Source organism: Uranotaenia lowii, chromosome 2 (genome assembly GCF_029784155.1).
Source record: "Uranotaenia lowii strain MFRU-FL chromosome 2, ASM2978415v1, whole genome shotgun sequence".
Lineage (NCBI taxonomy): Eukaryota > Metazoa > Arthropoda > Insecta > Diptera > Culicidae > Uranotaenia > Uranotaenia lowii.
The window spans coordinates 64,934,673-64,950,469 of NC_073692.1; positions in this window are offsets into that span (position 1 = coordinate 64,934,673).

Consider the following 15,797-nt stretch of genomic DNA (forward strand, 5'->3'; position numbering starts at 1 on the left):
TGTTCTGTTATTTTGGGAGGGTTCTTATCTTGGGCATAACCTGAATGCTGTAAGCGGCACACCACTCCCTTTTCTCCATAATGGTAAGACGCGAAATCTGGCTAAAACAGCACAAAAAATCATGTTTTTACAGGAATGCTTTTAACGGCACCCTTTCACCTAAAGCTTCTGATTGACGATTACAGGTTGCAACGAAAATGTTGTTAATCAAGTCACAGGAACAGATCAACCTGTATACATATCTCAGGTGGCGATGGAAATCCCGTGCTAAGTGTTAGTAAAAGTTTTTTTTTATAAACATTGTAATCAAGGCAATTCGTGACGTCAGTTGCATTTTCAAACAAACAACCATCATTGCTGTACCACCGAAAACTAGAGAAAAAATCATTGCCAACTGCTGTTTACGATTCTCGCCTATAGGATACATAAACATCCTGGCAAGTGACGTAGGCTTTATTTACCATTTAACTTTTTGAATTACTAATTCTGTAATAGTGTGCATGTTTGTTCATCACCTTCTTTGTATTGAATACATTGGGAACAGATAGCTTGCAAATTGAGATTTTTCTTGGCTCGATGGTGTATACAAAAATTTAATTCGTTGTTTTTGATATAAATAATTATAAAAAATACGACGAACATAAGTTAACCACTTTTTGAACCGATCACCCTCTATTTTTGTGAATAAATAATTGCGACGCCCATTTGAAAAAACTAATAAATTCCGTGGAATCTTCGAATCTTTTGCAACCAATCAATGTAAATAAACATAAAATTTTATAGAAAGTACATTGTACGGATCGCATTTTTAAACCATCAATTGAAGCAGATCAATTTCAATGCAGCTTAAAACTGAAATATTTATTGTTTAGTTCAAAGACATAAAATTTTAAATGGTCGGGATTCGGCCAGACCGAACTGAACGCCTGGAACGCTGGAGAACCCCTGCTTCACAGACGAACTCAGGGCCGGGACGACTGAAGACGCTGGCAGGAAACAGCGCGACTGAGTCGAAGGGCAAAGGGGTCTCCGTTAGGCCTGATACGTTGCGTCTCGGTGCTGAAGGCCTTGTACAAGTTGCTACATTTTTGAGGTTCGGAAAAGAACGTGCCGACGAACTAGCGGGCGTAGCACGGTGATAGGCTCGCAGTGCACTGGAACTGACTGATGACGCTGGCCGGAATCAGCGCGACTGAGTCGAAGTGCTCCGAGGTCTCCAAAATGCCCAATTCGTTGCGTCCCGGTGAAGAACCATTGTCGGTGCGAAGAAGAGCAGATTTAGGGTCGTCGTCGTCGTGCCGAAGCGGGGTAGGGTGAACTGAGGATTCATCGTTAATAGAAGCTGGGGTTAGAACCCCGGAGTACCGGTTCCCACAGTAGGAGTAAATCGACTGGGTGCAGCTGTCGGTGTAGCTTGGCTTGTGAGAGCTTTTTGGATATGACGGACTTGGAAAGATTGCCTGAACAGGTTTTTTGAGCCAGAATCCTCGAACTCTTGGAATAGCACTCCAGCAGGCCATGTGCTAGCGTCTAATGCCGCGGGTTTAAGGCTTAAGTCAACGCTGACTTTAAAAGAGACCGACTTGAGTTGGGATAAGTCGGAGTCTTTTTTTACCAAAAGGTGTGCCTCAGCAGCATCGTAGGATAGGCATTCTTTTACAAGGTCCTCGATATCAGCTTCCGTCACGGTATTATGAAGTCTGGCCAAGTAGATCCAAAACTTTTTTTCTGGAGGTGCAACAGTCGCGATGCTCTTAGACGTTGTTGCCCTTGTACCAACTGCTGGAGTCATAATTGGCTCGTGAGGGGTTTTAAGAGGGTAATCCATGCGACGTCGTTTAATCGATTGCCTATCAAGCATCGACCATGGGCTAACTTTGGTTGAAGAAATGCTCGGACAAGTTCCAGAAATCTTTCCAGGCTGGCGTTGAACTTCGCGAGTTCAGTTTGGACGTCGGCAAGCACAGCGGAATGTTTTTCACGCAAATCGCGGTACACGGATTCATAACACACCATAAGGCGTTTCAAGGTGGCGTTCTTTAAGAACTTTGCACATTCCTCACATAACCTATGGAAACCTTTCACTTCCCCTCTGGCCTTGAGGTGCGAAGAGCTGAGGCCAGCACACTTGAAGTGAACGACGAAATCGCAAAAGCCTTGACACTTGATGCTATCGTTATCTCCTGCCGGCTTCGAACATTTATGGCACGACATGTCATTAGCACTCATTGTTGGAAAAAAAATTTTTGAGCGAAGAATCACCCCAAGTAACATTTAAAGTTTTATACCAGGCTACTAGATAATGTTTTGGTTTTATAAGAGGCTTGAGGAGACTAATAAAACTATCGGTATTACTTGGGACCAGAATTCCAATCGATGATTTGGATCAGTGCTTAAGCAGTCGATTTGTTTGAACGTGTACGGGGACCTTAAAAATTTCAAAACACCAACAGTAGTGATGGCCGACTAAGTTGCGGGTACGAAACCGATTGGAATTTCCCCTGCCGAAAAAGGATCACGGGCACTTTATAGGGACGCGAAATCACCAGGAACTTATTTCGACTCACTTAGTGAAGGTAATAAATACAAAATTAGTTACTCAAGCTCTTATTAACACATTAAAATCAACGAATGAAAATGACGAAAAAAAAGCACGACTTGTATACAAACAACAACAAATGCATTCGGGATTGTTTTCAAGATTTTATTGAAAAAATTCAATGTGGCAGGCAGTCGAAATGGCAAAAATGCGTTGCGCCAAAGTGAACTGAAAACCAGCTTGAAGAGAAAAATAAAATGCACGTTTTGACCAAGAAATTGGTTTTGTACGGAACAATTTGCAATTTTTTCGGTTTTTCGTTTCAAAACTATTCTTCGGCTTGATAAGAACTGAAAACTGATTATTTTAATGATGAATGACGCTCTCGTGGCCAAAAACTTCATGTTGCGGATTGTCACCATTTGTATAAATTTTAATTCAGCCATACCGAACTGAGTCCTTAGAATTTTATTTTCCATTTCTCCTAATAGATTTGTAGGATTTTTAACATTTAATGATGAAAAAAGTTCAATTTTAATGTTTACCATCGTTTAAAACATAACCGGTAAAATCTAAAATATTTCTCTTTAAGAAAATGAGAAATTTGTATGGCTCTGTTCACTCAACGAAAAATGCAATGGTTTCTTAAGATATCTTATGAAATGGTAAAGGTCGATAGGGCTGCGATCTTTGAACTCAATTATCTTGAAATCAACTTCACGGCGTTCAGTTTGGTCTGGTCGAACCCCGACCATATGAAACACGTTTAACGTTCGCGCTTTAATCTTGTTTTTTATATTTTTACCATTACACTACCATTTTTTGCTAATGTCGTTTGGCACGTTTTATAAGAACCTAAAATTAAGGTCAAAACAGTTTACAAACCGTAGCCACGTCATTGCAGTGGCATCCACAAACATGAAAATTAAACCCATTATAAATACCCTTTTCCTCTCGGATAATTTTATATTTCAACCGATTTTATAATTAACTTCAAAGAAGGGCGAACGGCAAGGAGGGAAGGGGGTGGTGTTATGGGATTGTCCCCCCCCCCCATGAAGAATTTTTTTTGCGTTAAATTTGCACCGTAGTATCGGGAAATTAATTGATCTTAAATGTGGTTAAAAATAAGTGTTAAAAAGCAAGTTAGAAATTTGAGACATTTAATTTTACGACGCTTTATGACATCCATGAATTTAAACTTATTTCTAATCGTAAATTTGTCACATAAAAACCCCACCTCTTCTTTAAGTTGAGGTTTTATTAAGAAGTTTAACTAAACAAGAACAAAGTTTGAAACGAACTTCAAAATTTGTATTTTTTTTTTAAATCAAAAAGTAAAACACCATGTAGCAGGTGTTCATCTCTCAAGATGGCCCACAGAATTAGCAAAACAAATCTTAAATCTTTTATAATCTGCTATATAACTAAAAAAAATTTTTTTAAAAACAAAATTTTTTATGTCATTGCATATGTTATGCTCATATAAAGTATTATTCAAATAACCAATTTCAGCCTAAATTAATTTTTATTCTATTTTTTTCTCAACGCTAATCATCACATTCAAAAAGGTTTTGATAAGTTACCTAAGGTCACCCGATTTAAATTTTACCGAGGTGCAATGAATTTAAAACAAAATTTTGACTGATTTGGGAGCCCTGAATCTAAATATGCAATTTATCTATCAGCTTTTGTTATTGAAATAACTTTTGAAAATAGGTTAAAATTATTTAAGAAATATCTTGCATTTTCTTGAAAAACTTTTAAAACATAAATTTAACATTTTAATCAATTATAAATTATCCTCAAGACTTCAAGTAACTTTGAGTTCTTCGAGAAAAGTTATAGAAGGTTTCTTTTTTTGACTTTTTCTCATTTAACGAATATTTAAAGAAATTTAATTAAAGATATTTCTTTAAGCATAAATCTAATCAGTTTCCAAAATTTGTCTTATGAAATCATGTTTTTTTTATAATTTCTGCAGTAATTCCAGGAATACTTGTACCTTATCATATACCTTGTATCATATTTAATTTATTTGATTTTATTTTATTTTAATTTTCAAATAAATTTACCTAATTTCAAAGAACTTTTTTTTTAATTTGAAAAAATTTGAAGAGAGGGTCAATTCAAACACTACGTAACGCGGTTTGACCATTAAAACTTCCCCTGTTTCTTAGGCCAGAATTGTTAGTATTTACATATCACAAAAGGCAAAAGAAAATAATTGTGACTTTTTTGAGGTGGAAATTATCTATGAGCTTAAAGACTTATTTGAATAAAAGTCTTAAAAATCAATTAACCACAAACTTTTATAAATGAAGTCGAAAGTAGTTGTAACTTGTAATATCATATACATATGTATATTAAAAATTCTTAAAATTGTAGAATGACTTTTAAAACGTTGTAACTTTGAAGGAAATAACCTTACTCCTCGATTGAGTTTCGCATTATAAACAAATTCAAAATCAGTTATAATTTTTAATGTAGTTTTGTTTATTTATCAGTTATCAATGATTGAATCCTCCAAACGTCATACCATCAAAACCGAGGGTGATAAATTTAAGATAAAATTTAACGAAGATACGAGTTTACTACCAATTTATTAATTAATGTAGGGGAGATTGGGGTATCGTGGGCCACTTTTAATATCTCAGATGTGTGTTGAGATAAAAATCTCAAACCAACTGTCATCGTCATCGCTTTGCGTGAGCATATATTCCTATATGTTGTTGACTGAAATACGCATTATATGCTTCTTCTATTTATCAAGCTAAAAAAAGTTAGAAAAATTTACTAACATAATTATAAAAACACCCGCTAATTTCATCGATGGGGAACCTAAAGTGCATAACAAAAATATGCTCATACGCTTATGACCTTAGTTTTGTCATGATCTTTCACGTGGAAAAGGAATTTTTGATGAAACATCAATAAGACACACAAACGCAACCACTTTGCATATCATAGCTTGTGGGGAATCGTGGGCCACACATCCTGAATCACCTATATTTTTATGTTTTTATACACATTCAGAGCTTAAAATACGTTTTACCTATCTGTTAAGTTTTCTTATGCCAAATGAAGAGTTATGAAGAATATTTTGTCCATCCTATATAAGAAATTTTGCCGAAATGTTCCCAGGTCAGGTTTTGGAATTAATTCGATCATACGCAGGTCTCTTTTTTATTTCATCATCTGAAATTGCTTTAAAATAACGAAATGAATTAGGAAATCACAGTTTTGGGTCAACTCATAAACTTTGCATGTCATTTGGTCAATTTGGATTTGGTGGCCCACAATTCCCCACCATTTTTCAAAATCCAAAAAATATTGCTTTTTTCCAAACAGTCAGAACTTGGGGAAAATCACTTGTTAAATATTTAAAAAAAAATGCCTTATGATATCTTGAAAATGTAGAAAACCATACCATATTTTATTTTCATTTTATCTTTTATAATAAAGAAGTTATGGAACAACGAAAAAAGTGGCCCATGATTCCCCACTCTCCCATATTTATTTATTTATTGATGATCCTAGACTTAAGCCTTTTATCTGATTTTAAACTTAATTTTCATCAACCATAATTATAATTTTATGTAAACTTAATACTATCTTTTTTTTGGTTTCTGGACATATTTAGATTGATTTATTCTACGTTTGCGTTGTAAAATGCCATCATCTTGTAAATTGTTTCGTTTCTTGCGTTATTCTGTATTCTGTTTAAATAGTTTATTCGAGAAAAATACAACACTTTCATTTGTGAATAACTTTCGAATGCATGGATGGAAATTGGTGAAATTCTCAGCGAAGTTACTTGGTAATGTAATGTTTACGTAAACAAATTTTTGTGATTTTCTTGCAAGTTATTTAGAGATAGTGTTCAATACAGAAATTTTTTTGTTATAACTCAAAATTGTTATTTTTCAAATTAATTTACAAATTTAATTAACAAATTTCGCCAAAAGTCCTCTTTAGGCACAAAAACAACATTTTTGGCTTTTTATTACTCCAACACCGTTTTTCCGTAATTGCACGATTCCAGATCCAGCTTGAACAGAGTATAAACTTAAAGGGAACAATTGAAGTGCATTGCAGAGAAAACGGTCGCATTTGGAGGTAGTCTTCTTAGAATTTTTAACCGTTCATCGTGTCAATCGTTATGAAAGACTGAGTAATTTGCATTTTTCACAGATAGTTTGCCTTCTCAAGTACTAGGCATTAAATTTTTCAATTTTTTCTTCTTGTTTATCTTCGGAAAATACAGGCGAGACTTGTCAACGAAAAGTTTCCGGTTGAAAACCTGCCAGGTGCAGTTAAAGAGTTCGTTTTGTTATCCATTACAAAATCTTTCAAAATATCTCCCCACAAGCAATCCAAACAACGCACAACTTGACCACCGTATTTTGTATATTTTACCGGTGAGCAGCTTTCTTACCTTGAAGGAATAAAGTCAGACCTACACAGCAAAAAATATTTCCTGTAAAATTACGCTAATGTCATGTAACAAAAAGGAGCAGGACATTTACCGTAATTTTACAGGTCGAAAACATGATTACGTGACATTTAATTTTTAGTTTACAGCTTTTTTACTGGACATTTGCTGTAATAATAAATGAATCTTCGTAAGCTTTGAAGAAAAACAATTTAAAATAACAGGTTTTGTTAATAACAGGTGATTTATTTTGAAGGTTGCAGTTTTCAGCGACACGTAATAGTCAAAAAAAATTTTTCTGTATATTTATAAGTCAGCTAGACGAACCAGTCCGAAAAATTCAATTTTTTATCACTTCCTCTAATCATATTTTCAGATTGAGCTTGAAAAAACCTCTCACATCCCTCTCACTCGGAATCAATCATATTAACTTTTATTTAAATTTTAGCTCACAATTGGATCCTCTAGGATTTCTTAAAAGATTTAATATGTGAACTTTGGTCGAAAAGTTGGTTTCCAGCTGTTTTTGCGTCTGCTACTGGGACTTTTCTGGATTTTTCTCGATTCTGGCCAGTCTTGAACAGTATCTCAAAAACCACTTGACAGATAGTTGGCAAATTTTGTACACATACACATTATATTCTTGGTAGCTTCACATAAAATTTCATAAATTTCCATCCATCCCTTCAAAAGTTATTCACGAAACAACGTGTTGCATTTTTTTTTTCGAAAAAACTCCTTAAAAGCTGGAATGGCCTTACGCTGCATAGACTACTGCATTCTTCGTTGGGTGTTATTTTTTTTGCGTATTTGAGAAATTTCTATTGAACTCTTTCCAATTTGTTAACGTGGACATTGTATTTAGTAGGGTTGTCAAACAATACTTTCGTACTCGATTGTGGTCCGAACTAATCCAACATAAATTAAGACGATTGTGTAAGGGTCATATTCAACTCATGGCGGACTCTACTGACAATTCCAAACATAGAGTTAGCATTGGCTACTACCTGCTCTACGTGTTACGTGAAATTCAGTTCATTGTCTTTTTCGGCTCCAAGATCCTTTCAGAGGTCTTTCTAGTGATAATCAAGCTGTTTTCAAGACAATAGTCATACATGATATTTGTTAGTTCTTGAAAAAACGATATAATACTGCATTTTGAGGCGTTCAACTTCGGTGCAGTGCATTTTGCAGCGTCGATCAAACCTTTAGGTTGCGAACAGGCCGGAACATTTTCAAATAATCGGCGTATATCAGCACAAAAACGTCCTGCAGTACCTCAGGAAACTCATTCATAACAGTGATGAAAAGAATGGGTCCCAAATGACTCCCTTGTGGCACACCAATGTTGACCGAGAATGCACCGGACGTGGCATTGCTCAGCTTTACATATCGAATTTTTTCAATCGGGTATAAATGTATCCGTTTAAGGCAAGTTTTGGCAATTCCATTTTTGCTGAGCACGGATAGCAGTGCGCTGATTTCGATCAAATTGAATTCTTTTCACATATCAGTATTTATAGCATCTTCTTGCAATCCTTGCATCATTCATATAAAAATTCTCGATATAAATTCCCCGAGATTTGTTATGGTTGATCGTTTTTTAAGAAAACCATGTTGAACTTGCAACATTTTTCTTTCCAACCATGGATACATTTGGTCATACACGATGTTTGTGAAAAGTTTTGGTATGGCAGAGAGAATTGCAACTCCTCGATTATTTTCGACAGAGAGCATGGAAGAGCTTCTATGGATCGATACAATATGCGAGATTTTCCGAAACTTTGAAAATATTCCTTCTTGGAGTGAGTCAGAAAACAGGCGATGTAAGGGTTCTAGAAGTCCATTGACACACTTTTTAATGAGCGAGTTTGGTTTCCCGTCAGGACCACTAACTTTGGATTTGTAGAGCATTAAAATTTTCCTTCTTATATCTGTTGTCGATACTGTTAACTCAGGAAAAGCTTCTTCCTGGAAAACATATTTTTGATCAGTTTGAATACATTATTACGTCAAAATCTTCCAAAATCATTTTTCAAAACAAAAGCACCAAAAATGCACTTTCCATATGTTATCTAAATCACGTTTTCCACAATTGGTCATCACAACTGATTATCAAAGATGCCTCCAAATTCGCTTTGACAGGTAAAAATATGCAATTAAATGTTCAGGGGTTTAAATTTGTTCCCGCAATCCAACGAGGTCCAGCATTCTTTAAATTCTATACTTCATTCACACTTCAGCGACCTAGTCCGGCCAGGGAACCCATTCCGAAAACCGCCACCGTGCGTGGCCAGAATGTACAAAATCCCACACAATGACATCAGTAGGTAGGTCGGTAACTTGCAAGTGCTCAGTATTGGGTTGGTTTTGAACACAAACTTTCAAGTGTGTGCAAATAATTGACTACTAACCGTCGACCATCGAGGAAGAGGACGAATGAGGAAAGGGGGGATGAATCGTTGTTCTCGTTGTTCATCTCTATACATACAAACCAAACACACATGGCACGGTTTGGCATAATCGAACATCATTCATGTCAGTACACGTTGTATGTCCTGATTCGGTTCGAAGGGTGTTGGTTGTTGGCCACTCTCGGGGGGAACCATGTTGGGAAGGTTCTGGAAGGTTAGTTTCCGATGGCCGGTTTGCCGACGTGACGTTCGTAACAACGATGTAGAAGTCCACCCACCCAATGGCCACATGCATCCAAACACCCACCCATTCATACTGAAGTCCGAACCACACTCGATAATCTGTGCGTGAAACTGTGACTTTTGTAGGTATGTTCGTTCCTTCTCTCCATGCCAAGGTTTCTGAATCGGAAAAGAGCAACCGAACGATTCGAGGAATTTATTGCAAATCGAAAATGTTTCCATAATTACATTCCTGATCGGCTGAACTGCTTGTTGTTGTTTGGTTGGTTTTGGGACTGCTGCTGCTTCTGGTTCTGGTTCTGGTTCTGGTTCCTGATGCCCCGGATGGCGATGATTGGCCTAGCTAGGCCCCGGTGAGTGTGGAATTCCGTTATTCCACACACAGCACCGGTGATGAAGTTGGATGGCAAGTTAACATGTTAATAGTGTGGTTTACTGATGCCGGTTACAATGTTTCCAATAAAAATTGTTGACATATTGCTTATGCTAGTGGCCGAACGAAAGCGTTCGGTTGGTGCTGAGAAAGAAATTTGCACGCAGCTAAATTTTTAGCACGGAATTCCTGCGGAACCTCTGTTCCTGAACTCGTGCTGAATTTTTTTCTATTGAATGATATCAGAAATTTTCAAACCGAATCTTGTTGATTTGCTTAAACTCGCTTGATCATATATTTCAACTGTTGAATGCATCCTATGAATTTCCTGCAATCGCTATGGAAGTCTAATGTCATTAAGTTCAATCACATCCTCTTTACGTTAAACGTAAATTTCAATTAAACTTCATTCTACTGGCATCGAACGCTTTAGTCTTTCTATAGTTGTTGCTCCATTTCAATGACAGCAACATCTCCTGCCCGATAAACTATAGCTTTTGAACCTTGGTGAAGACTGTCTAGCAGGACACCAAACAACAAACCATTTCACTAATGCAACGGCCAGGACTTAGGTAAAGATCTACATGACACCATCGACGACAGCCAAAGGAAATTGGAAGATGTATGTGCTCTGGCTTTGCGATTGCATTCAGGTGGTGCATTGTGGTTGGAAATGGAAAACTGAATGCTACTGGAATGTATCAACATTCACTGACTGATTCTATTGATTGCAAACTAATTTTAATTTCAGTTTACCTGATTCATAATCATGTTTGTTCAAATGAACAATTGAATATATTTTATTTTAATCTTCGACAAATTTACCCAGCCCATAGCGCTGTTTCTTAAAAAACCTTTGGTTAAAACGTTTCTTCTTACTGCTTAAGCATGGCTTCAAATGAGAGATTAATTTTGCTGACGAATGGTGCATAATTTGCGAACGCGGGACGCGTGATCATTTGACGGCCGCAAAAAAGATTTCTGATTCCATATGTTTTTTCCGATGCCTTTTTTGTCACCAAGCATCAATATAAAATTTTAGATGATTTGGTTGATTCTAAGGCGAACCGCCGAATACCGACTGACTATTAACCTTTTCAACTATTCAGCCAAACGAATATTCGGTCGAATATTATGTCGAGTTTTTAACATAAAAACCAACTTTTTTTTATTTTCTTCTGTTTCTTCCATCTCAATGCCCTTCATGTTTTTGACTCGATTATTTTCAACCAGATGGTATCAACAAATGATGATTTTCACCAGATTTTTTTCAAGTAGGGGTTTATATGATTTTCAAAATGTCACAAATAACTTAAAAGACATCAGATGCCTTGTCGCTTCTAGGGCGTTTATCGACAAAGATAACGGGTTCCTGTGAAATCTGGGACACAACATGTCAAAACAGGTGCCAAGCAATTTGAAATTGCTATGGTGAAAGTCGAATTTGAGCAGGATATCTTCAAAATAGATGTTTAAAAGAACAATGATCCTTAAGTTCCGCCTCATACATTCTACTACACAGTCGATTCAGAACGGTTTTTTTTTTCAAACTCTAGGCCAAAATATATAAAATGAAAGTGAAATAAAATAACTTTAAATTCAAAGTTTTCATTGAATCACAGCAGCTGTGTTAAAATCGTATCTTATGCTTAAACAAAAATATATGTTCATTTTTAATTTAATAAAAAATAGTTTTCGAACAAGAATCCTGAAAATTTTCGAAGAATTTTTTAGAAAATTTTAGTTTCCTTATTGATTCAGCGAATAACGAGTAACCCGAAGGAATCCCGGAAGTTTTGAACAATATCTGGGCATCCCAGACAGAAATTTTTTATTGAACTAACGGGCAAGCCAGAATAAAGCAAGAAAGTCTGGAACAAACGAATAAAAGTATCATGCTTTTACATGCAAAGATGTTTCACTGAACTCTCAAGTTGTTGATGATTTTGTAGCTTTTTGAACATATATTTGGGATATTTTATGAATTATCCAAAATTATTTAAAAAATTTTACAATTATATGGTGGTTAAAATATGAAAAATAAATATTCGGCCTATTCAGCCTATTCGGCTGAATACTTAGCTCAACTATTCGGCGAGTCGAATATTCGGCCTAACGGTTTTCAACTGGTATTCGGCGTCAAATATTCGGCAGACCGAATATTTGGTACAGCTCTAGTTTCGACAACAGCGAATGTTTACGGTGACTTTTTGTTACTTTTCGTATTTCTAACTACGATGGGGAGTTGATGTGCATCTTTTTTAATTACTAATTTCTCTTTAACTAGCTGGCTTTTGACAAAAACCTCTACATTGAAATCCTTACATTCGAAACAACCAGTAAGGAAATGAAACGACGGTTAAAAATGAAGAAAAAAGAGCTTATTTGAAAAATCTAAAATTTTGTCTCCAAATCCTTCCTGGGGTAAGTGGGGACGGCTTTATACATACTTGATATTTACACATTTTTTCAATATCTCTCCTTCATTCAATACAATTTTGCTTTATTAAGCATTCGGATCATGAAAAGTTGGGAAAAGTGCTTGTTTTTTTCTGGAAAAAGTAAATATTTTGGATACAATCGGATCTCGTGTGTTGCAACATAAATTACACACAATATTCATTGATAGATACCTAACTAATAATACCATGAATTTTTTTTAAAAATTTTGGACGATTCGAGTGAATCGTTATAATTAAGTATTTGTAGTTGTTTAATTTTGAGCGTATAGTGATTGGGTTCATTCGAGCCAAAATTTAGTGTTAAGAATAAAGAGTGTAGAATGTCAAACACGCACAAACAGAAAAGTAAAAACAACAAAACAACAGAAAGGCGCAAATTTTACGGCAAAGTTCGTTTTGGCTCCAGTTGTCGTAAAGGACCAGACCACTCCGCTTCGGCTGAATGCAGGTGAGCGAATAAAAATTTTGGAAGCGATCCATCCAGTCCTGAATTAGCGCAACGTGTTTTAATTTTGTATGGAAATTTGTATGGGAAAACAAAATTTTCCATTCAAAAATCGCCAGATATGTTCTGAAAGTTCCAAAAAATATAAGTTTGGATAAAAAATGTTCCTTGATTCTTGCAGTAACGAATAAGAGTTAAAGGCTACAAGATCCTGCCACGATGAGTCATGGCCAAACCGAACAAAGTGGAAGATACAACCAGCTTGCCGATATCGACGGCCCCACTGGGTGAGTGACGAATTAGTAGCAAGAAATTCTTGAGAAACAACGAATCAACGTTTGTTTTTCGATAGGCCCGTTGTTGGAGAGCCGAGCATTGTTCGGGAGCTAAACGTGCTATAATGTCCAGTTCAGTCTTCTGGCCAAGCCGGAACAGAACCAGCTGGAAGCAGAAAGTGGAGGTGCTCCGGACCTTTGCCATGTGCCCGTTGAGCAATTCAGCCAGGCAGGGTTGCCAGATGATGTGATTGCCGTGATACCGAATGGAAGCCGAGCTGTGATATTATTGTTGTTTGTGTTGGCTATCAGATGTTTGTCTTTAAGATAGCAAACGGGCCCGTGAGTAGTTATTATGTAAGCTAACTTAAGTTTTAAAAATGTCGAGTAAGTAAATAATTGTAATTGCTACACGGAAAATAAAAAAAAGGTAAAAATTTACCTTTTTGCTAGGTGAATTTTTTCCACCCCTCTTTCGAGGTAAATTTTACCATTTTTTTCATTCACCTAGCAAAAAGGTAAATTTTTTCACCTAGCAAAATAGTAAATAATACCGTTTTCCCATTTACTGATTTAAAGGTAATTGCTGGTTGGTTTGATTGGTTTCTTCAATAAGAATTAAAAAAATACAAAATTCTTTCAAAAATGATATTTATTGGAGATAAATATAGGGACTGGTAATTCGGCTTCTCGTTATTCTGAGCCGCCATGGCCGCTGAATCCTCCTGCGTTGCGTACATTCATGACCTCCTCCGTTCGACTAATCCGGTCAGGTCCGGCTTTTCCGGCTGGAGAATGACGTGGAATACACCTCAAAGCTCTATGGGCCGATCTGAAACAAAAGCAATGTATTATGACGAGAACCAGCACAACTAAATGATATCTAAACACTTACCATTCTTTTCCGATTTTCACATATTAAGCACAAAGCAAAACTTGTTCCTAATGACAAAACATCTTCACCTCAATAAACGGGTTCGGCAAATCGTATTACTTTTTTTCAAGATGAACTGTACCGTTTTGTTTAGCTCAATCCAGGTCAACTTCACCTCGCAACGAGGTAAGTTTCACCTATTTTGGTTCACCTTTTTTTAGGTGGATTGTACCTTTTTATTCAGCTCAATTCAGGTGAACTTCACCTCACTACGAGGTGAGATTTACCTTTTTTGAATTCACCTTTTTTCTCGGTGAATTGTATCTTTTTTTCCAGCTTGATTCAGGTAAACTTTACCTCGCTGTGAGGTGAGTTTCACCTCGAAGAGCTAGAAGTTACCTTTTTGGCTTTCACGAGCGTTCACCTTTTTATCTCGGTAAATTTTACCTTTTTATTGTTTTCCGTGTACAGATTTGGGTTTTGCGTATTTGTGTTTTGGGTAAAAGTTAGCCGTGCAGCACACACTGAAACTCAGTGGTGCTCAACTTGTTTCTCGAGCAATAAAGTAACGTATACAACCAAGAAAACACAAATTTGATGAAAATTTACTGAGAAATCAAAGGGAAAATCTACCGTCCCCACTTACCCCATAAAGCGAAATAAGTGAAGACACCAGCAGTCCATAACAATTTACGTGATAACTTTTTTCGCTTTACGTCTATCAAGCTCATCTTTTCAGCATTTGTAAACAACATGTTCTGCATCATATTAAATGCGAATTTATCAAAATTCGGTGAATTTTTAATGACTTTTAAAGTTGATCTATACGAGAAACCGTCCCCACTTATCCCGGTGTACCTTAACTTGTTCAAAATAAAAAATCTAAATCCATTGAAAAGTATTTACATATGGCAGACTTTGCTTGCTAGAGCTTTTCATAGTTTCATGAAATGTTTTTGCAAAAGTTATATAAATCAATAAATTCCCTGCATAGCCAGTTTTTTAAATAAAAATTGTAAAAAAAATCATTGAATCATTGGTAGGAATATAATAATAAGCGTTATTTATCTTAATTTGCATGTCTTTTCTGCATTTTCAACTGAAGGGTTTTGAATTTGAACAAAATAATAATCGTGATTTGAAATGTGAGTTGTAGATTTGAAAAATAAAATAAAGGTTTATGTTTTTAGAACACCACAGATTTGAAAAACAAAAGTAAAATTATCAAAAATATTCATAAAAAAATTAATATTTTGACTTTTGAATTCGGTAAATTTATTTAAAAGTTGAGAAAACAATACTATCAAATTTGGTAAATTCAGTTGAAAATAAAACTCAAATAAGAAGATCAATATGACAGGTTTTTACTCATATTGTGGGAGTTTCATGCGATTTTCAGTGATTATCACCATTTTAAAGTTCAGCGGAAGCCGCCATCTTAGGTTTTAAGATAACGTCAAATAACGAAATTCGACTTCTACTGGATGATCTCGTTCAACTTATACCCATATTGTAAGGGTTTCATGCGATTTTCAGTCATCTATAGTATTTTAAAGTGGAGTGGTAGCCGCCATCTTGGATTTTAAGGTAGCGTCAGATAACGAAATTTGTCTTCTACTCGTTTATCACTTTCACATAATAACCATATTTTTGGTCCCTTTCGCTCAATACTCATATTGTAGAGATATTCATACCACTTCCGGTAATTTGGAGTTTTCAATAATTTATATTTACATT